Genomic DNA, 21,428 nt, shown 5'->3' on the forward strand with positions numbered 1-21,428 from the left:
AGTGAGGTAACAGCAAGACGAGAACATGTGGCTTTTGCCGCCCTGAGCAGTAAGGACATTATGATATAATAATAATCTTCTTTTCAGTTCTGCTCTGTCATCTCAACTAGGAGCTCTTGATCGTCTCGAAACAGGAAAACAGCAGCGACGATGATGAGATTATACACAGTCAGGAGCGGGATACAGCAGGACTGATCCTGTCAGGCTGGAATATGCTTTAAACACAGCTGAATAAGACAAGTGGCTGGCACCTATAGTGAGATACTGACAGGAAGATGCGACGTCTGAGCCAGACAATGAGGCGCTAGCTGCTGAATGTAGTGAATAAACAGAAATCCAGTCAGGCTAAAAATGGCTGACTCAGGCGCAGAGGAAGCACACCATCCCTCAACGCCATCTCTCTCTCCCTGTGCAGCCATCACGTGGAACACAACAGCACCATATACCTTTTACAAAAACCCGTGTCGGGCAATCATTTGGTTTTTGGGGAGCTAGCTTTGACAGTAATGACTTCATAAAGCCTTTGATTTTAGCCTGATCACCGCAGCTGCAACATCGCTGGATATCGCTCCTCATTAGCGATTCCATACGCAGAGAGCGATCTACTGCTGTGGCGGCTGATACTTACACGCCTCCCACTCTAAAGTGTGCCGGGTAATTTATTCGCTCCCCGGCGTTCATCATCCTGATGCAACTCACACAGTGACAAGAATCCATCTCTGTGGTACCTGGCGACAAAGTGGGAGGAGGGGTGGGGAGGAGGGGTGGGGGGGAGGGGGGGGAATCACATATTTTGTGATCACAATCAGAGGGTGGAGAGGACAGTTACCAGGCAGGGTGTGGAACATCTTCGTGCCGTATCACATCCTGTAAACATTGGCGCTGGTGTCACTCTATCAGATATGTGTGTAATCTGTCTGGTGATGTCTGCGTTGTGATTTATTTGAAAGAAAAGGCCGGACCATGATCGTCTTAGGAGGCGATCCCAGTTTATTTTGAAAAACCAAGCGAAAAACAAATGATCCGGTCATTTCTTATATATGTGGAGCCCCTCTACCAAGGAACACAACAAGAGAGAGGCCAGAGGTGAAGCAGGAGACTGACCCTTATGAGGAGGGGTAACCCCCGAAAAGTGGAAATAGAGATACAGGACATAACATTCCACATTGACTATGCACGAAGATGAGTCATTATTACAATAAGGTCAAATGAAATCGATTAAAATGCACCTTGGATTCTGCACAAATAGCTGAAGGAACCAGCAACTCTTCTTTCGTTTAAATAATGTCAAGAAAGAAGGTAAAAAAAACACTTCACAGAATGAGAGTTGATGCTATAGGCCTTTTTTCTCCGGCCAAAGGGTTTTTCTTAGAATATGGCTTAAGCAGTTCAGAGTTAAGTACTATGTAGAGTGTATGATTCATTTGGCAGCTCATATTGTCCAGCTTCAATAAACTAAAGCTGGCCAGAGACACACTGTGGGCTGTTTTCAGCTTCAGAGAAGAGAAAGAATTTGGCTTGAGCTTTGGCCGCCCATCCCCATCCAGAGATGGTCTCTTTTTCATCTTATCGTCGTCTTAGCGCGTTGGTGTGGTGACTATGTGCTTCACAGGTGGGAGTCTGCCTCTGTCAAATAAGCCAGTTCACTAAGGACAGGATTTGCCGCTGTTATTTTTCTATTAGGGAAGAATTATGCTAAGCCTTTAGAGGCCATCTTTGTGTTGCTATGGCAGCCCATATTTCCTACCGGGTTGCGACCTTGAATGACTACAGTGCAAAGCCACGTCGCGCCAAAACCCTTTGAGGATTAGAACCCGGGTCTCATAGTTATGCAAAACACCTCTGATATGATTGAACCTTGAATGGTTGAATGACAAAGTTTATTGAGATTGCCTCTCTTTTCATCTGATTATTGTCATTTGATTATTCCCAATCACTTGGCATGGCTTCAAACGCATCTTGTCAAATGGCTATTGTTTAGGACAACACTAAGAGCTTTTCTGTCTAACATGTCCACAATGCTCACATCTTCCACTATTGTATCAGTGAAAACAAGAGTGCATGATGCTAGAAATTTAATTAGAAATACATTTATGTCAGACAGAATTACAGTATAATGCATCACCAGGGTAGGTTAGGGCTTTAGTCTAGTTTTATCTGTAGATTTTTGTCCTTTAATTGATTCTATGAAATGTTAAACATTTCTGAAAAAAAAGCCATTTTCAGTTGTTAAATTGCTTGTTTTGTCTGACCGTTGGTCCAGAAACCTAAAAGTGTTTGATTTTTAAATCAAATGAACAAACGCTCACATGTGAACATCTGGCACCAACAAATGTTTGATATTTTTGCTGATTTAAACAATGAATTCACTTCTGTCACTTGACTACTTGATCAAAGCGTTTCTCTTTTCACCACTAACTGAGGCAAATCAATATGTTGATGATGAACATGACACAACATGCTGCACATTCTGAGCAGCTCACTGAGCAGTGAGGTGTTGTGTTGCTATCTGTGGATTTAGAGATGATCTTTTAGAGATTTTCTTTACGCTACAGACGCTCTGGAGTTGTAGATGCGATGTGTGATTCACAGCTGATGGGGGGAGTTTCCTTCCTATAGCTGCTTCTGAGGTTGCAAATGTTTCTGAGCTGTGGTAACTATCAGACACAATATTGTGCTTGTGGAAGCAATTTCACAAATCACAAGTCAGATTTCGTGTGCAGCCACATCAATAGCATTTATTTTTCCACATTGGATTTTGTCATAATGTTCCCAACTGTTTTCAGAACAGCCATCAAAGCCTCAAGTCTTTTCGGAGACGTATATAGACAGCTACTCAACACTGACACAGGGATGAGGGTTTGAAAGTATGAGATTGACACTATTGTGGTCACAAAGCACAACAGGAGGCTACTTTGAAGAGGAAAGTGCTTTGAGTATCAGATTTCACTTTAGAAATATTGGCCGAAGACAAGCCCAAGTATTAGACGTGTTGAATTGGCGAACATTAAACAACAAAACCAGACATGTGCTCTGTACGCCACTTCCGTGAGTGTGTCCAAACATGAATGCGGGAAGGTCGAAGTTTTGAAAGCCCAGAAAAATCTGACTCTCTGCTTTTTTCCCCTTGTTTTTCAATCTAAAATCTTCTGCACACACTCTCTCACTTCTGCATCTTGGGATGGTGCAGCCCTGTGATGCAAATAAAAAGTTGACAATATAACAAAAAAAAAAACAGGACTTTATTATTATTTTTTTTTAACTTCACAAAATAAAGTGCCACTATCAGAGCCGTGTCTTGCTGGCAGTTTGGGAATTGATCAGCCTCAATCCCAAGCTGCATCCTTGTCAACTGGCAGGTCTGCTGGAGATGACACATTTTCTGACAGTGCCTTGTCAATGGCTGCGCTTGAGTGAAATCCCCAGCCATGTTTGCTGGCTGCCAAAGTGATATCTATCAACTTATTTTTGACAAATTCGTCTTTACCGATCTCTCAATCTAATTGGTCTTTGAGGCTCCGGTAAGACAAAGACTGCTAATCTTAGTTGTGAACGTTTGAACAGAGCTTGCCACTGAACACTCCTCCAGCCTTTGAGGCAGCGTTCAGCTAAGTTTGGAAAAAAACATGACAGTCACATTTTAGGTGCTCTGATGTCACGCAGTCTTTCTGGCTTAAAAAGTTCACTCAAAATGAGGTTTGGTCTGCTTTGATGTGGGGTCTCTAGTGATGCGATTTTAGCTCGCGATCTGCTTCTGCTGTTCTCTGTCACCCACTCCTGCAAAGACTGACATGGGAGCTGCCAGAGCTGAGGCTCAGCCTTTCATTCCTGGAGACTGGAAATTAAAGATACAGGAAAAGGTAAATTGAAGCGGCATCGTGACAAGCAGAAATTTTACTCCTGTAAAAGAGAGCGTGCATAAAAAAAAACTTGGCATGGAGATTTTAGATGATCAGTCATATGTACTAAGATGAAAATTTTATTTTTAATATGTGGTAAATGTTTTACAATGAGCAAAACAAAGATATCAAGAATGCACGTCCTGATTCATTGACATAAACAAGCTCATTGGATCTTTTGTTGAAGGGAAACATGCTGTGAAGTTTATTTTTGACTTATTTAAACAATTAATTCACTTTCTGTCAGTTGACTAAGCAGCTCACCTATTAGCCCCGACTGAGGCAAATCAATATGTTGATTTCGAACTTGACACGCAAGACATTCTAAGCAACTCACTGTGACGAGTTGTGTTGTTATCTGTGGATTTGAAGATTATCTTCAAGAGATTTTCTTCACTCTACAGATGCTGTGAAGTTCTAGATGTGATGCGTGATTCACAGCTGATTGGGAGTTTCCTTCTTATAGTTGCTTCTGAGGTTGCAGCAATTTGCTTTTGCTCAAAAAAGCAACTTCACAAATCAAAGGTCAGATTTCATGTGCAGCTGCATCACTGGCATTTGTTTTTCCACTCTGGGTGTTTATTTTTAATACGTGGCAAATGTTAGAAAGCTCCTCTACAACGAGCAAAGCAAAAATATCAAGAAAGCACCTCCCGGTTCATTTACATAAACCAGCTCACTTGCTCTTTTGTTGAAGGAAAACACACAGGGAAGTTTATTCATAACTTTTTAAAACAATGAAATCACTTTCTGTCACTTGACTAAGCAGCTCTCTTTTGTTACCTGTGGATTTAGATCTGATCTTTCACAGATTTTATTTACGCTGCTTGTGTGCAGCACTTTCTCTATGAGAAGGGGCAATATTGGGATTGAGTACCTTGCCCAAGGACACAGGGAAGAGCATAATAAGCTAAATAAAGATATCAAGAAGGCACCTCCTGATTCATTGACATAAACAATCTCACTCCCAGGGAAGTTTATTCATGACTTATTCATTTGAGTCAAAAATAAAAACTTGCAGTTCATGTGCTGCTTGTTATGCAACAACTCTCCCTGTACATCTGCACATGAGGTGGGGGAGTTAAAGTTGGGGTGTGGGGTGTGTGGGGGTGTAGTGTGTGTGTGTGTGTGTGTGTGTGTGTGGGGGGGGGGGGGGGGGGGGGGGGGGGGGGGGGGGGTGATAAAGATCTAGTAATCTCGTTTTATGCTCATGACGGCGCGAGGGGACCCCCCCTTTCTCTTACACACACACACATATGTACACACGCCCCACCCCCTGCGACGTGCGCGCTCACCTGAACGCGCAGCCGCAGCTCCACGTTAGACTCAAGAGAATTTGGGGATTTAAGGAGGATTAAAGCGGAATATTTCAATTTAGCGGCGGAATTTACCTGCTTCTGCCAAAGTAATTACCCCCCCCCCCCCCTCACCACCACCACCACCTCACCCCATCGCCCCCATACCTCCACTAACCTCTTCTGAAAGACATAAAAAATAAAAACGTAATTATATGGAAACAGTGAAACCAACCTACAGACAGACAGGGAGGATATAAAGGTGTCTTAGTCGAATAAACAGCAGATATACGACTGTAATGAAAGTAATTAATCATCTCAGCTGCCAGGTCTCTTGATTTATCGCCTATAATAGTCTAATAAAATAAGACCATGCTTTATTTAGTGTTGTTCCCTGAAGCGTCTTGTACAGTACTTTATTTACATTAACATTATTATTTATTTGTTTTCTGTGTTAGAGGCTCTTTTTAAACATGATGCATCCAAAACGAAAAGGAGACAAAAAAAGAATCTAGAAACACTTGTCCTCTTTCTTTAGCCTGTCCCTGCGGTTCACTGGACACTGGAGTCGTTTTTAGATGGGAAATAAATAAGATTCTGTATCTGAATATGAATTCAGTGACTATTATTTGTTTTTGTTTGTGTGTGTTGAATAAATATTAAGAACAAAATCCTGTGTTAAAATAGTCCAATGCGACAAAAAACGGACCACAATACATTTCATTATATGTGGTTTTTATTTGGCCTACATGTTTAAAATGCGGGGGAGGACATTGTGGAAAGATGCGGAATAATTTCGGGCCCAAGTAGTTCTCGGTTTGTTGTGGATGAAACATCATTGTTAAACTGTGGGGGGGCGGCAGCACATTAGAAGAGAAAAAAACATTTATTTCAGCAGCAGATGGGAATATTTCCAGAAATCTGCCACTAACACTAAACCTGGCTTGATAAGTTACATGATTATCACTTTAAAGACTTTCATGTAAAATTATGAATTGAGATTTTTCTACCTGTGTTTAAAAACAGTCGTGGGGCGTCCCTTTGTGCAAATTCTGCTGTTTGCTGGTCTGTGTGATGCGTTCAGGTGTTTGTCGTTAAACTTGTTTTTATTAATAAGGCCTGAACAGAATAATTTCTAATTTGTATCAGTCACCACCCAGTTATTTCAGTGTAAACACGCACAAAACATGACTCGTTTCCACGGAGTCGATGTATGATCCTAATATTAGTCTAACAAATAAATGTGGACATTTTTTTCCAACATTTATGACATAAATTTAGGAAATAAAACAAAAAACTGACACGGCTAATAATATATCTTCGTGAAATAAACGTCAAAAAGCTAGAAAAGAGTGAAAGATTTCACTTTTTTAATGAAATAATCTTTTATTTCTTTATATTAACATTTTCCTGATCATTCACCTTTTACTCGCACATGAGACTGAGAGAGAGAATCAATGTGTGCACCTCGGTCCGGTGTGTGATACAGGGGCAGACGAGGCAGGGGCCCAGTGAGGGTCTATCCCATGTAAACAGGGCCCTGTGCATTGTGTAAATTAGGTGGATTAGCCCCTGCTTTTGTTGGACATGGTGTGTACACACACGGACCCTGATTCAGATCTCCTAAAGCCAGTCTGGCGCTCACAACTTTCAGGAAGTCTTACACTCCCCGGACCTGCAGCCGGAGCTGATCTGAAGGGATCAGTCATCTCTGTTAGTGCGGCTCCTATTGGTTTTTTATCAGATGCAAAATAAACAGAGAATTCAGTCCCAGTCTCCAGAAACACGTCTCCAACTCCTCATCACATCTGAAGTCCAGCATTGAAACTTCTGACTCACAGACAGGGATGAAAAGATTTTATCATCGAATCAAAAATCGTTTACAGATCGATTGATTGAAGTGTTTTTGAAAATGACCAGAGAATGGTGCACTCTCAGAGCCCACACCCCGCTCGCTTTATTTCAAGGTGCAAATATAAACATTTGCACACATTTGTTAATACCGCAGCATTTTGCATCAATTAAGCCAAATAAGTGACAAACGGCTGCAGCCAATTAAAACGTATTTCATCTTAATATCAGAGGATGAGAGGAGGGAGAGAGGAGGAAGAAAGGAGGATGAGAGGAGGATGGGAGGATGTGGCTCACGGCCACTCGCCTCTCATCCTCGTCAGGTGATTTTATTTTGATGCCTCCTCTGATTCTGTGTCTTTAATTTAAATTTAACGCACACTGGATGAGGGGTCGACGAAGCTCTGTCCTTACTTTTTTATTATCAGAAAACTTTCACTTTCTCCTCGTTGAGAATAAGAAACTATCTCGAGAAAAAAAGAGAAACCTTTATTCCATCGGATATCATTAACGCATATGGCCTATGAACACTTTTTACCATTTTAGTGGCAGTGATAAAGCTGTTGGAAAATAATGAATAAAGTGTTTTAATGTGGATTTTTTTAATGAGTTGCTGTGGAGCATCAGAAGGCCCGCAGGCCCACAAACACACGGATGTTTCCATCATTATTTATCCACCTGTAGCGCCTGTATGTTTCTGTTGATTTTACGCATATTTACGCAGTTTGTAGACATGTAAACTTTATTTCATACGGAACCGTGCGTTTGCAAAAACGGCCTCACTGTCTCAGCTCATTTTGTTCCAGTTCATTATTATTATTATTATTTTTATAATGATTTGTTGCTAATAAAACGGAGCTGGTTTTTATTTTTTAATTGCAGATGGTATGTTTATTAGAGATTAAATAATCTGCAGGATACTGAGGCACATTTTTGACATTAAAATACTTAATACAACTCATTACTGTGCATCTTGGTTTCGCACATGACCACTTACCCTTTGTTAAACACGGGGAAAAATGAAAACCTGTAAATTATCTTCACTTCGTCCAAGCTGTATTTGTCACATCTTAATTTAGAGAAAATCCCATTTGTTCAGTGGCACATAACTGGAGACTATTCGAGCGTAAACCATCAGTATTATAGTCATGTGGGATAACACACAGACATTTAACCTATATGGTAGAGGAGCGAGGAGGGGATGGCCTTTATACAGTGAAGTAAACACAATATTGTTTCTATTAGACTTTACATCGCCAACACACCCGCCACTGTCTGACTTTGATTTCGCGTAATGTGAACTGATTGTGCGTCTTTGTGCGTGTTTGTGAGAAAGCAGATGAGACTGTGGAGAGAAGACTTTCAACATGTGGTAATCACCTCTTCAAAGAGGAGAACTCTCCACCGGGTCATCTCACTTTCTTCTATTTCATGAGATTATTTCTTTCTGTCTTTTTTCTTTTAAACATATCAGACATGTGGGAAAAATACCACACTCGTTGAACTGAGTGAAGGGCTAATTACACTCAACAGATAAATACACACGATATCAAGCCACATCCTCAGTGGCTGCATTATTAGAAAAAGAGAATCACAACAAATTGGTCTTTTTGTAACTAATATTAGATTTGTTGTGATAGCTAAAAAATGTATTTTCAGGAAACTGAGTGTCATTTTTACATTTGAGCATAAATGTTTTTTTTCCAAGTATATATTGTAAAAAGGTAGGTTGAATATGCTGATGTCTTTATGCGTCATAGAAAGTTTTACAACATTTCCTCTGTTTGGTGAAAGAAAGTCTCAGTATCTGGTCCACTGAGATCCACACAGCCTCCAACAAGTTATTCTATAACTACTGCAGCAAGTCACTTCTGCAAAAAGGAAAAGATACATTTGCATCCTGCCCTTAACTCCGGAAAGTCTGATGAAATAATATATTGTACTATAAATATTTTTGTTCCCTTCTCTCCACATTCTCTTAAGCTTCTCGTGTTGATCACTCTGCAGAATTTCACATGACACACTCATCATCTCTGCCTCCGATCTATCAGTGACAATAAGAAATGCATCATGTGAAGGACAGAAGGATGACAGAGGACGAGATATTTACACTCTCAATATTTTTAACTGCTCGGATGAAGTGGAAGCTGAGGGGAAGAGGGAACACTTTCAATTCAGTAGATAATGTGGATTGGGAATCATTTTTTTAAGTTTGATATCAGCAGATGAAACAGTGAACTGCTTTTTGGAGATACAGTATTTCTCATTCTACATGAGTGGGTAGAGGAACTGCTTTACATCTTAATGGATTCTGTATTTAAAGAAAGGGCCATTTAATTAATTAGTGTGGTGAATACTTATAATTATTACATGTCTAATTTTACAGTATATGTCGATGGAGTTAATTGTGCGTAACTGTGTGTGTCCTGGAATGTGTGCGCTCATCATAGTTGCCTTTTTGTCTGTGCCTCCATGTGCCCATGTGCCAATGCAAGCGTGTGCCCATATGTGGGTGTATAAGTGATCCACTGTTACTATCCTGAGTGTGTGTGTTTGTGTGTGAGTGTGTGTGCCCATGTGTGTGCCCATGTGTGTCGTATGCAGCCTATTAGTGGAGTTTAACCCCTGCGTTCAGGGAGTCACATCCCCTCAACACACCAGGCTCCATTCTTACTGCAGCACGTTAACATTTTACTCTCCTCTTTCCCCACCCACCCCCTTCACATTTGTCCTAAGAGGGCAATTAAGGAAACAAACGTTTTCCCCAAGATAAGCTCGCTGCCAGCTTTGCATGCTAATGCAATGCCAAGTGGTTACAAATAGTGAGTGCTCTAATTACCGGCATTGTTTTCAATCAGAAATTGCTCAATTTCCCAGGATGAGGTCTCCGTGGCTGGAGAAAAAAAAACAACCTGACAGAGGAAAGAGACAATCATCTCTATGTGGAGTGGGGCTGATTTTGTCTGCATACGTGTGTGTTGATGTGCCCGTGTTGGGTGCACGCATGTTGGTGCAGATAGGCTCATGTGCCTCTGTGTGTGTGGACCCCGGCGTAACCTTCTCTATCACTGCTGCCCTTGACAAGTCAAGAAATGGATCCTGTCAGCCTCTGCAGCATTTAGCACCACAATTATCCCCTTTCACAGTCGGGCTGCATTAACGTAAACCACACCAGGCAGTAGTTGTCACTCAGTGATGAGCATGATGCGGTGCACCATCTCTGGGTGAGCAATTTGGTGCAATTCTGTTGTTGTGTGATCAACAGTGCAAATCAGGTCCTAGGTATTTATTAAGCATTTTTTGGCTGGAGAAAATTAGAAGGGAGGTTGTTTTAATGTGACAGGAGGAAGTAATATCTCTAAAAGCAACTATAATGCACAATGTGGCTGACATCAGACACAAAGAGGGGTAGTGGAGTAAGTGTAGTCTGCAGGATGAATCAACCCATCGGGGAGGGGGGTAACTATTCTAAGAGGTACTGACATCCTTGTGTGGCCACCAGGAGTCGGTGGGGGGGCAGCAAAGACCCAAGTGACAAGGACTCACTCCTCGGGTGTGAGAATGAGTCACTCCGTAGGACGCGCACACAGGACCCATCCGTTGGCCTTAGCTGACCTTTAGCTCTGACGATGGCTAATGGAGGGCTGGCCCTTGATCAGTGCGCTGAGAGACAGGGCTCCCCATCCCTGCCCTTTCACTGGGCCAGGAAGGGAGGGACACTGCCAGAAGCCATGCCGCGGAGCCATCGACCCTGCCACTTTCCCATCCTGTGGGTGACAGCTGCAGTGCCAATGAGCTAGGGGACGCCACGCTGCCCTGCCATGTAGGAAGGACGGCCAGCAACTCTGTCTCTGTCGTGGCGGTAGGAGGGAAAGTCAACGGCGATCTGCTCTTGAATGTCAGATCCATGTAAACAACCCCAGCAAATACTTCAGGGTTGGGTAGATATGACGGCCTGCACCATAGTGGAAAACCTACTATAGGTGTACTGTTTGCAGTGTTTGGTGAAATATGTTTGTGTTTCAGCTAAAATCTTTTCCAATTATTAATATGATTTTGCAGCTATACTAGTGGTTATGCTTGTTATGTTTGGTTGGTGTTGAACCTACATGTCATGTAAACATAAGGAGAGTTGTCATCCATCACATGCATGCATCAACAGCTTTGTTTTTGAAAACTCATTCCATTGAATTGCTTTAATTTGAGATGAGTAGAGTTGGATCAGATGATAAAAACTTCCTCAACCGTTCGTCTGTTAAACAGGTCAAATCACATCACTAAAGCCAGACTCCTGCGTGGCTCTTGTCAAATGTTCGAAGTTGTCTTTGCATTTTGAGTGTTCTTGGCGTTCTTTGTGAACTTGGAATGTTACCGTGGGGAGAAAACTTCTCACGCAGCACCATGTTGTACAGTAGCTTAGACGTGCCTGATGTTGTGCACTTGTGTACTTTGTAACCCAGATGGTGCACCACTGCATCCCTTTTATCAGAGCAGCCCTTTTTAAAGTCAACACGCAATGCTTGCATAAAAACATAAAACAATATTTAGTGTGCATTTTAATTGCACAGGCTTCAATTCAAACATGTAAGGATACTCACAACAATAGCGGATGAAATATTAATTCCATATGGGAAGAGAGGAGAAAACATCCAAGAGGTTTAGCACAGATTGTTCTTTTTATTATCATTAACAGTAATGTGCTTCTGAAGCCCCCCGTGACCTTCTCACAGCAGCACCTCATCTCAGAAGTCATTCATTAGAACAAACAGAAGGCAGGGAGAGAGACAGTGAGGATGAGACGTGGGGAGAGAGCATAGTGTAAAATAAATTAGATTGTTCTTATTAGATGAACCACTTTGAGATGGTGAAAAAAAGCACGCTTCAGAAATTCAAAGGGTATCATTGGTGCGGTGTTTGGAGATGAAGATGTCGTGCAGAGCCCCTGATCCAGTTGTTGGTCTACGTGTGTTATCATAGTAACATTTGCTGTCCACTTTGGATCGCGGGGCCTACAGGGAGCTGAACGGGTCTGAAGCAGTGGATGTTTGAAATGAGATTGAGCCCCAGTGTTTCTGTTCGAGAGCAGGGGCTGATGTGGTCTGTGGTGAAACTACTCAGAAAGCTTCTTCTGTCGTCTTCCTCTGATATAAATTGATTGTACAATGTGTCCCCTCATTATTTGGCCCAGTGTTTACTCAATAAGTTTTTCTTTTTTTACACTGGAGTGACAGTAAAGGCCACCTCTCTCAATTAAGCCTCCTTGGTTCCTTCTCCATGAGAGCAGACGGACAGCGTCTCTTCATATCTGCACCCCCCCGGTGCCTCTCATCTTACCAGGCCTGTAAAGGTCCACATGACCCACCTCTGCACACGTTGATGTGCGAGCGTGCACATAAATGTGTGAGGATAAAATAGCAGGAATGCAGTACAGAGTGGTCAGAGGCCCGTGTTGGGGTGGGGACAGGAGTGGAGGGAGAGGGGTGGGCGGGTGGGGGGGGGTGAAGAGAGCCATGTGGATCCTCGGAGTGGTGTGACAGACTCCCCAGCCTCCTGGTAGGATTTGTTGGAATGTGAGAGAGGAGGATTTTAGCACCAGGCGAGCCACGCCAGAGTGCTGCAGACTTCATGCCATCTGTCTCAGCCTCCATCGTCTCTTTGCCAAACTCATCAGACCTTTATTTCCTCTCCCTCCGTCTCCTTCTCATCCCTGTTCACAAGAGTAGCGGACATACTGCGATCTGCTAATGTATTGGAGGGGAAGGAAGAAAAAAAAATGGCTGGACTTAATACACGGTTTAAAAAAAAAATCTCGATTGATTAATATGTATTCTTGGAGCTAATTGTCCGACAGCTCTTGAGGACATAAAATGTGTGTTCCATAGCCCTGCCATTTGTTACTGGACCAACAGGGAAAGGGAGAGAGAGGCTCATACCATAGCAGATCTGATGATCAGTTAATACTGAAAGATGTTTCAAGCTTGAGCCAAAAAGTTCACTGAATTTAATGGTTTATTTTAAACAAGCTATTATTTTTAAATAACTTTTGCATCATGCTGATTTATAGATTCATGCCATAAATGAGTAATAACATTTTGTGTTGATGGGGTAATCTTTTATCAATCATTTCAATCATCAATTTTCACATTTTATTGATGCAATATAAATAGTTCATGCAACACTTGTCAGTCCAAGAAAATCTGAATATGACCTTGTACAACCGACTCATTCTTAGGCCACAGTTCAATCAGAAGCAGATTTCACATCAAATGGGTGTGTGATTGTGGTGTTTGGACGGGACTGATCTCTCACTCTCTCCCCGTGTGGCCGGCTGGGGACGAGGCTGAAGTAGATCACAGGGAGGAGCTGTACACACTCCACGTCCTTAATCTGTTCGAGGAAGGGCAACGGTGTGCGGAGGGAACGGAAGGGAAATATACCCTTCATCCAAAATGGATCACCAGGTGGCAGGAAGTGGGCAGGCGGCCTTTGAAGCTGACCCCGGTCTCTGTACTGGGATGGCCTCTGCAGTCGATCCAGCCAGAGATGGCAGGGAGGGGAGCCAGGTGCCCCCAGAGGGACGGCAGACCACGTACATTTAATATGGGCGAGGAGGACAGTGGAGTCAGCTGGAGCTTGGCCCCAGTGCTCCCAGTGATATCAGTGTTCAGGCAGCCAGAGTCAATTGACGAGCAGGCGAATAGTACCAACAGTCTGGTGCACAACAAACTCAACAGGCACGTTCATCGTATGAAAACTCCAATGCTGTCAAATCTGGTTATAAATAACACCACATAAATGTTGTGAGTGCTGATAATACCCTGGAACATCTGACAAATTAGATAGATGCAGGTCAACAAGGAGCCTTTTGAAAATGTAACTTCACAGAGCACATTCTCAAAGAAAATGTTAAATATATAAATATATTTTATTTTTATACACAATGCAACCACACATGCCTTGAGAAACTGCTGCACAAGTTGTGGGTTAAAACGAAAATACAACAACAACAAAGAAACAAGATTCAGAAAGGCTGGGCTACGCAGGGGAAACATCGAAAAATAAGAAGACAAACAGAGAGGAAATGTTTGTGAACGCGTGTACACACTTGAATGTGGCGAGCTGCTATGTGAGCCAGTAAATTGCCAGAAAGAACGTGTCAGGAAATACTGAAAAGTGACAGTGCGCTTAACCTTCGCCTGTGTCTCTTATTCAAAATATTTGCTGAAATGATGAGAAACATCAGTGAGAAATCTGTTTCCTAAGAAGGTTTTACATATGAATCAGGAGCCTCATACACAGCGAACATGATTAACACCAGCAGAAATCTGCAGGCTGCTGCAGCATTTGTATTTTGGCCATGCTTTGGAGGAGGTGAGTGCTACGAGCTCATCCCTCTGTATGTCTAAGCAAACACGCATGTGCATGCACACTAAAGCGCACATGCAGAGACTCAAATCCTGAGTCCCCCCCCCCCACCCCCCACCACCCTCCCACCGGGCACCCTCCCCCTCTTTCGGCTACCCTCCCCGGGCATGGAAATGAAAGCCAGGCACTCGCAGAGGATGGTTGAAGGAAATGAAGACGTGTCTGATTTGAACAGCAACCAATGGTGGTGCAGCGCTCCGCACTCTCTGCCCTCTCATAGGTCTTTTTTCACTCTCTTCATCTTGAGGCCTATATCAGTCCTGCTAATCCAGCTCCCGAACACAAGCAGGCCAATCCCGAGACAAGACTGAGGAGCTGGGGAGGGATGAAGGAGCTGAGGCATGGAGGGAGAGAGGGATGGGGTTCGGGAGGAGAGAAAGAAGGAGCACCAGAAGCTGATGTTGGTATAAGAAGGAACCAGTGTGTTATTATTAATAAAGCATTAAAAAAAGTGAGCACATCAAAGCATACAGGGGCTATGCTATCATACATGAAAGTAGCGCACTATGGCTTAATGTTTCCTAAGGCATGTTATGGTGACGCTGCTTTGATTTGAAATGCATTGTGTGGAAAATGGATTAACAGGAGTGGGGAGAGAAAGCCTGGTGTGGGTGCAGACCATAATTTAAAAACCTGACCTCATACGCTCTTCAAAGTCTCCATGAGTGTGGATATTTAGGACTTACTTACAGTATGTGTGAGGAACCTACACCACATAAACAGCAAATAAACACGTACAGTACATACATGTGAGGACACCTGCAAAGACATAGGAAGAGCAGTCACCATCACAACAAAATCCGACATGTATCATTTCACAATTTGATCATTAAAATGATTGAAGTGCATTTTTTTTCTCTATTCTTTTTCTTCTGAACAAAGGGGGTCTCACCTGATTATATTGTGCCCCTCCACGATTGAAGCCTGCAGGAAGTGAGTCTTTGTCATCGTGCCCCCATGGCCAGGTAATTATCCTAATCTACCTTCCTCCTGCGCTCCAGCTCCTGCGTCACACTGGCTCAGACCACCTCTGTGGCTTCATTATCAGTGCTGGGACTCGCTAATGGCTTGACGGGCCTCACTGTGCCGGCTGCTGGTGAAGGAGAAACCAGGGAGGAAAGGGAAAAGAAGAGGACGCAAGAGGAGGAGAAGAGGGAGGGGAAAAAAATGAGACACTGAAGAGCAAGAGGCTGCCCTGAAGGTTAACATCTCAATCATGAAGGACAATGCTTTCTAGTCCAAAGGCTCCTTAAAAGTCATCGTTCGCTGACGCATGGGCGGTGTCAAAGAGGAAGTCAGGAGATCGGCCAAAGTGCTCAGCAGGGCAGGATGGCCGGATGACAGATCGCCATGTCCACGTGTGCATCACGTGTACACCCCAACCTTGCATGTTTGAAACAGTTATAACCTCACAACATACAGACGGACTGGGGGTGGGAAATCAGTTTCACTTTTTTTTTCCTCTTCTGACAAATGACACCCTGACAGTTGGAAAAAAAATGTTGGGGTCCCTGAACAGATTTCTCAGTTACAAAAATAAAATGTGTTGAATTAGACAAAGACAGACATTTTACATTCTACTTTTGAACCCCAATGAGAGCACTGACAAATGCCACCCCACCCCCTCTCCGTCTGTGCCATGATTGTTTTTGCTATCCAGAAATGTCATATAGTTAAGAGGTGATATTTCTATATGGCACAAACAGACACTGACGTCTTCCAAGTGTACATAGCATATAGGCTGACACAGATTGAGATGGTGTAACATGTATTTGTATCACTCTAAATAGCCAAACTATGCATTCTTTATGGACCCAGATATTCCAGCGAAAAAGCTTTTGAAATAAGAGGAACTCAAACACGGTGCCCTAAAGGTAAGTAAAAAGTATTTGGAGGTTAAAAATACTGCTGAAACATATAGTATTGCTGTTATTGTGTGGGTGGAGCAGCTTACGTTCCACAAAACTCCAGAAATGCAGAAAAGTGCACAGATAAACAGCATACTCAATCCCCCCCGAGAGGCAATGTTAACATATTCAGTTTGGTGAGCGCAACAGCCAACAGATCATATGTTAAATGCATATTTAAAAAAATGCTGGTTGGTGTCAGTTTCAGTAAATCTGCAGATGCATTTGTTTTGAAGAGAAACTCTTTGCAGATTTATGTCATGTCTTATTCTCTACTTGAATTCAGCGATGTGTGAGTGCACGTACAGGCTTTAAGTTTAGAGACAAACTGTTTTAAAAGGTTAAAAATGAGAAAGAACTTAAGTGTAGCTGGCACTTCAAAGATCTGCACTCATGTTATGATGAATAGTAAAAGCTTCGGAGGGTTGAGCAGCGTGCTTCACTGAGACAGACAAAATGTATATATGTGAAATATGAATGTAGGTTATAGTGTGAACTGGAATGAATCTTCAGTAAATGGGTAGAAACATTGAGGTCACTGGACTGCATGAAGCCAACTACACCAACAGGTTAAAATGAAGATGTTCAGCAGGAATAAGAAGAAAAAGGAGACCTTGAAAAAGACAGAACATAACGCAGTGAATAGATTTACTCTCAATGCATCAATTCACACGTTTGTTATGATTTTGAGTTTGCCGATATCTCTGAGATTTCTGCCTCCATGTGTTTATGGGACTATTTACAGAGTGTAAGGCTAAATCCATACGACTACATTTTCATTTGAAAATGGCATTTTCGAACGGAAAGGTTCTCTGTCCGCACAAGCGTTTTGGCTTTTATCCAGTCCAACGTGTCTGAAAATACATATCCAATGACCACACATTCACTAGGCATGCAATAAATTCTCCTCTCCTGCATATGTAAGCGGTTGTAACATAATAAAATGTAGAATTTAACTGCACAGCAGCTGTTTGCAAAGACAAGGGTCAGCAATGCTTTTAATTGATCACATATGTTGCATTCTACAATGGTAGCTTACGTCGTCTCATAGGAGCCTGATGAATCTGCGACGGCTACATCATGACTGAAACAACCCAATCAGCAAGTGGTTGTGAAAGTATATCATAGTTTAAACTTCTGCTTCTGCTCATCCAGACTAAAATGCTGCACCGGAGTTTTTAAACTAAAACAGGGCCAGCAGTGTTTCCAAACTTAAACTCCAGAGTAGTGTGGACGTCAGGCATATCCATAACAGAGTTGAGGTGTTTTCAAAACCCTATGAGAAACATTAATTCTGCTATTTTCATTAGTCTAGCTATTCATTGCTGTGAGCACCATGGATTCAATTTCATTCTTCTATTGTATCTGGGTAGAGACGGACGTTGAAGAGTTGGACATGGGGACAAATGAATTCCACAAAGCTCAACATGAGCCCTAAAATAGAAGAGCTTAAATGCACTGGCAGAAATCTCAAGTGACGTCAATCCATATTGCAAAGATCATGTATGTGTGTATTACATGATGGAAAGATTCAAAATAAAACCTTGTCTGCTCATTGATTAGAACTATTTTCCTCAGTGCTCGGGGCTTAAAGTTCAACTAAAACAATAAAAATGTCTAGAAAATGTGAAATATCAGCATGTAATCAGAGAAAAACAAGAGATTTTTACTTATTTGCATGGACAAACAATGTGATCTTGTGTAATATTGTTGATGTACATTATTAATAAGCCTATAATTGTGAAGCACTTCAAACTCTAAAGCTTATAACTGTGCACATGTGCCGTGTAGTGGATTTACTGTTTTTGTTGCTCACCACATGCAGCCAAAATTCAGCTCACAGTTGTTTATATTTCCAAAATGAGTCAGTTAGTCGATGCATGAGTTCTGGCAACATTGAGACTTTCATTGAAGCCCACTATATATTAGTTTAAAAAAAATCTAAGGGAGCAAATTGGCAAATTTATGTGATGGAACAGATGTTGAAATGATTCATCCTGAAAAAATAACAATTAAGAATTAAGACATTTTCGCTGTAGCACGACTACATATTGAAATGATTCCAGGGCAAAGTACTTCTGAGGACACCTATATTTGGTGAGCATATTAAGGGATGAGTTAAGGTGACAGTAAACGTGCGTGCTCAGGGCTCAGGGGGATATTAATACATTCCCCACCCTGGCATTGTTGTCTGGGACAGATGCAGCTATCAGAGGGGTACAACTCTGTGTGGGGTTTGGTGCAGACAAGCATGAAGTCGTGCTTTATTTTCTGTCGGCAGTAATGTGATGATACTCCATAACAGTCTTTTTGGCGCAGGATTCTGAATCAGAAACGTGCTATAAATAAATATGCTAAACTGGGTTCCAATTTTTTTAGGGAGAGAAAAAAAATCTGCTTCAAATGTTTGTTTTTTTCCGTTCCCAGTAGATCCCTTTTAGTTGGAAGAAGGTTCTTGAAGGTGAGAGGTAAAATCAAACGCTCCTCAGCAGTGGATCACAACCGTTTGTTTATCATCCTGTGTCATGCTGGTAACAATGTTCCTCTCTAGTGCTGAGCAATGTGACTTGATTAAATGTAGTGAGGTAATGAATGTACGACTTCTGCGAGCGTAAAGTGTGAGCAGGGGAGGATACAGGCTGCTGAAGGCAGAAGTGGGACAGTGTTGTATTTTTTTCCCCATAGTTCTAACATGTAACAACCCCAACCATAGTTGCTTCCATAAAAGGATGGTGAAGGAATGTAAAAACCTGCTTTTCTGCAGCTTTGCTTTGACAAACCAAAATAGGATCCAGCTGGGAAGAGCGTTTCTCACAAACAAGCATCGGTATGACAGTTGAAATGAGGGTTTTCTGCTCTCTAAAGAGCGGAGGGAAATACACACACACAACAGCAATCAGAGACTGTAGCTAACAAAAACACTGCCATGCAAAAATGTTTGGCGGTATCAGGATTAATTGCATTTGTGTTTACATGCACCTTTACAGAAACAAAACATATCTACTAAACTCCAGCTGATGTGTTTGTGAAGAAGTTTCAGTGTGGAAATGCGAAATCAAACGAGCTTTGATTGAGTTCCATGAGGAAAATATTGTGCTCATAATGAATTGAGTCAAGTTCATCCTGTACCTTGGTAAGAATTGTTTTATAAAATAATATTAACTCAAGCTCCACTTCCTTTTAAAATGCATCTCAGCTTTCCACACATGAAATATTCACTTATTATTTCAATTGAATATCTGTTGGTACATTATATTCTTTAAATGTGTCTCAGAACCAATAAATGTGAAGAAAACTTGATTTAACATCTGTCGTCTTCAAGCTGACCACTTTTTAAATTTGGTGTTTGGAAAGCACTTGACACTCATTCTAGTGCATGTCATAAAACACTAACAAAAAAAACTATTACAACTATTTGATTAGATTTATTTTACAGCTAAAGCGAGTACATAACAGATTGAATGCATCAATATTAACGATGAAATATACAGGGTCTGCATTTCTGCATAATGAGTACATAATGTACATTAATAATGTACATCACTTTTACAACCATATGTAATGAGTATTTTCATATAGTAGCACTCTTAGGCTACTTGAGTTAAAGATATGAATGCATCATCCATCCACAGTATGGAATCATATTATGCAGAAACACTTATTCCAGGCTGCTCCGAATGATAAACATTAGGTAGTTACACTCAAGAACTGGCTCCATTGCTGTAAATCTATACATATCAATGTATTTCAATGTCAATCTTTACAATAACAATGTCACTTGACAAGATTTTTGTGTCATGAACATTAAGAAGAACAGTGTGTAAGGTTCAAATGTGAGAATTAGCCGAGCAGTGTCAGCAGAATCACACGACCAGGTCACATGACCCATATTGACCCGTTCAAACTGGAAGAAAACAAATTTATTTCCAGGTCAAAGCCTCAGAGTGAGGAAAAAAAGTATAAAGCACACTCTGAGCGTCATCTGCAGCATCTTGTGCAAGGTGTGCGTTACAGACGAGTGAGTTAGTCGAACAATGGGAGAGCATTAGAACATGCCAATAGAGCAGTATTAGTCAACAGCCTGAGTCAATACACCCCACTGGGCTGCATGTCTTCCTACAAACACAAGCAATTGCTTCAGAAGGCCTCAGCACTAGATAGAGACATCAATTACAGTAAATTACACCAAAACAGTGTGTAACACTTCAATTTGTTTAATCTCCTCAGCTGTCAGGATGTTTTAGATGAAAGCAGAGCAGAGCACTAGAGTAAGATAAAATTCAAACGCCCCAAGATACACTGGCCAGTGTATCCTTGGTCGTGTTTACGCATAGAATGATGCATTTATTTGTATTTTTGATTCCTGGGACTTACTTCACAAGCAGTATTAAACTCCAAGAATAGAGTTATGAATATTTTTTCCTGCATGCAGCCTACATTTTTTTAAAATTTAGAATATAAATAGAGGAACTCTGTGGTAGCCCCAAAATCCGCATGAGCTCTAACATGTGCCCAGTTTTCTGTGGGCATTGGGCCTTTTATGGAATACAAATGGTTCTTTCTGTTTGTTCCAAGTTCACAGAGCTTAAAAAACGTCCAAAAGCAGGGAGAGGGATACTTGGGTTTATTATTATTAATGTTTTTATTTTAAAGTCCTGGGACACGGGTTGATGAATTCCACAGTGAGACTACTCTGAAACAGCATAAACAAAGAACAACATACTATTTTGGTTTACACACTCATTCTCCTCCACAGAAGAACCACAAATGACAGCCTGCTAAAGGTAGTAACTATGCACCGAAAACAAAAACATCCAATTTCAACAAAACTTTCTAGTGCCTCGCTGACTTCCTTTGCTATGGTTGATTATCCAGGAGGGGGTATTGGTTGCTGGGGACAGATGAAGATTTGGCTGTTTCAAGGAACGTTTTCTTTTTTTTTTTGAGGGGGGCAGGGGGGCTGGAGTAAATGAAAGACAAATGCGAGTAGTGCCCACTCAGCTATTTTCCCAGTCAAGATCAAAGGCACGCCGGACCGGCCGCTCCACAGG

General features: G+C 41.8%; 1 long non-coding RNA gene across 3 annotated transcripts in view; it reads right to left on the reverse strand.

Annotated features, from left to right (window-relative positions):
* Nucleotides 1–14,545: 14,545 nt before the first annotated feature.
* The window catches only part of LOC109626545 (uncharacterized), a 79,141-nt gene continuing 72,258 nt past the window's right edge, over nt 14,546–21,428 (reverse strand). For 2 of the 3 annotated variants that reach the window (XR_011244040.1, XR_011244038.1), the window contains exons 5-6: nt 15,363–15,560; nt 14,546–15,229 (exon numbers count right to left, since the gene is read on the reverse strand). This is a non-coding gene — a long non-coding RNA (uncharacterized lncRNA). Of the gene's footprint in view, nt 15,230–15,362; nt 15,564–21,428 lie in introns of all 3 variants that reach the window. The other variant, XR_011244039.1, reaches the window with a different exon arrangement.

This window comes from Paralichthys olivaceus, chromosome 9 (genome assembly GCF_024713975.1).
Source record: "Paralichthys olivaceus isolate ysfri-2021 chromosome 9, ASM2471397v2, whole genome shotgun sequence".
NCBI lineage: Eukaryota > Metazoa > Chordata > Actinopteri > Pleuronectiformes > Paralichthyidae > Paralichthys > Paralichthys olivaceus.